We start from the raw sequence: 2,525 nt of genomic DNA on the forward strand, positions 1-2,525 counted from the left end.
CCTTCAACAGTGTTGAAAAAACTGGATGGTGACATGCAGAAGGATGAAACTGGACCACTTTCTTACACCATACACAAAAATAAATTCAAAAGGGGCCAAAGACCTAAGGGTGAGACAGGAAACCATTAAAGCCCTAGAAGAGAATATAAGCAGTAACCTCTTCGACATTAGCCATAGCAACTCCTTACTAGATGTCTCCTGAGGCAAGGGAAACAGAAGTAAAAATAAACTGTTAGGATTTTATCACATAAAAAGCTTCTTCACAGTGAAGGAAACAATCAACAAAATTACAGAATGGGAGAAGATATTTGTAAATGACATATTTGATAAAGGGTTAGTGTCCAATAATCCAGTTAAAAAATGGGCAGAAGACATGAATAGACATTTTTCTAAAGAAGACCTACAGATAAAACAGCAGACATTTGAAAAGATGCTCAACATCACTCATCATCAGGGAAATGCACATAGTAGATACTCAATAAATATCTGTTGAATGAATGACCGAGTATGTGAGTAAATAAGAAAAATGTAGGCACAGAATGCATTGGGTACTGCACCCAACAAAGGCCATTAAATTCTTCTGGGAAAAGACAGCTATCACACGTTCAGGACTTTACACACAAAAAAGAGACTTAGATGGATTGTTTTCTGCAAACTGTCATAGCAACAGTAGCAATTTGTGACATTGTAGAGTGAAGTGGCACATTAAAATATTCTCTTTGCCAAACTATTTCTTCGGATCAAACCCATAGAAGAAATAGCAGATACCAACCACGCCTGGTTATATATATTCTCATCCTTGTTTCCTTTCATTTATGTGCCCAGATTTTTTGAACTAGCTAGATGTGGGTAGCTCCAGTTCAACCATTATTTCTGGCTCTTTCTTATATATTCCAACTTCTATTCCATGAATGAATCAAAAGGAGGTTGCCTTGACAACAATCATCTCTCTCTAATTAAGCCTTGAGTGCTTCATTGAGATAAAAGCCCACAGAGTACCCAGATTGAGGACCTCAGACAATGCACAGACTCTGAAAGGCTAAACGGAGAGGTGCCACTCTAGATAAAAGCCTGAGAAACACTTCCTCCTCATCACCTGCCACCCCAGCTCCTGCCTCCATTCAAACTGATGGATAAGCACTAGATGCAATCCTGCAAACAGAAACCACATGAAGAGACTCTTTTGAAATGGGCCCATGAGCCACTGTTTTCCAGGTAATAAAGACATTGAGTGATTAGGTGATAGACTCATCAAATCCCTTCTGTACCTTTCACTTGGGCAGTATCTTGTTGGAGGAGCCAGAGAGCTCTTATTTCAGAAGACTTCGATGTTCTGTTCTGGCCCAAGACAGAATGCTAGGACTCCCATCAGAGCCACATGTACAGGTTTGAATCCAGGATTATAACTAAAACACCAGGATACAAAGCCCAAACCAAGCTCTAACCTTAATTTTCTTCAAAAAAATCCACAAGATAAGCCCAAATAAAATCTGTGTATTTATAAAATAATTAAACCAGAATAAAACTGGATGAAAATACTCTCTACACCAAACTAATATTTTATATCATTCAACTATTCCCAAGACCTGAAAGACAGAGGCATAGTATTAGTATTGCCAAAATTTCCTAGAGTTGGGGTATCTCTTTCAAGAAGTGTGGAATTTGCGGGGGGGGTGGAATGTTTAAGATATTTTCATCATTATTATGAAGTCATTTATTCTGCAGTTAGTATATCCCAAACCCTGCACCTTAAACACTTCTCACACATAATTTTGTCTAATCCCCATCACTACTAGGTAGTCCTAGTACCCCAATATTATAGATGAAGAAATGGTTAAGGGGCCTATGTAGACTTCTCAAGGTTCTATACCAAGTCATGCAGAGATTTGAACCAAGATTATAATTTTACCTTCATGCCCAACCCCTCTTAGGTGAAAAGAAGAGAGAGATAGAGACAAGGAGGAAGAGGTGGAGGAGGGGTGGGAGGAGGAGGTGAAGAGAAGGAGAAAAAGAAGAAAGAAATAAGGTTAAAAGGAGAGGAGGAGGGGTGCCTGGGTAGCTCAGTGGGTTGAGCACCCGACTCTTGATTTTGGCTCAGGTCATGACCCAGGGTTGTGGGAGCAAGCCCCAAGTCAGGCTCTGTGCTAAACATGGAACCTTCTTGAGATTTTTTCTCTCTCCCCCTCTGCCCCTCTTTTCTGCTCACGCCTCTCTCTCTAAAATAAAATACAAGGAGAGGAGGAGAAAGGGAAGGAGAAATGGAAAAGTGGGAGTAGGTTGGAAATGCAGCCAGATTCCAGTGTTGAAACCGAAGTTGCTCATCTTATGAGACAATGAACTGGACAATTCAGAAGCAAGAAGGACGCATCTGGCTCCTTATTGGCACAGGTGGTTTTGGGATGAACAGAAAGGCCTCAATATCACAGACAGGCCTTACTGACTCAGGTCTCCTGCATTTGTTTGCTTTTTCTCTCTGTCAGCCCTTAGGATCCCACGGGGTTACAGTTCACTAGGGATGCCTGTTT

The sequence above is a fragment of the Neofelis nebulosa genome, chromosome 3, assembly GCF_028018385.1.
Source record: "Neofelis nebulosa isolate mNeoNeb1 chromosome 3, mNeoNeb1.pri, whole genome shotgun sequence".
Taxonomy (NCBI): Eukaryota; Metazoa; Chordata; class Mammalia; order Carnivora; family Felidae; genus Neofelis; species Neofelis nebulosa.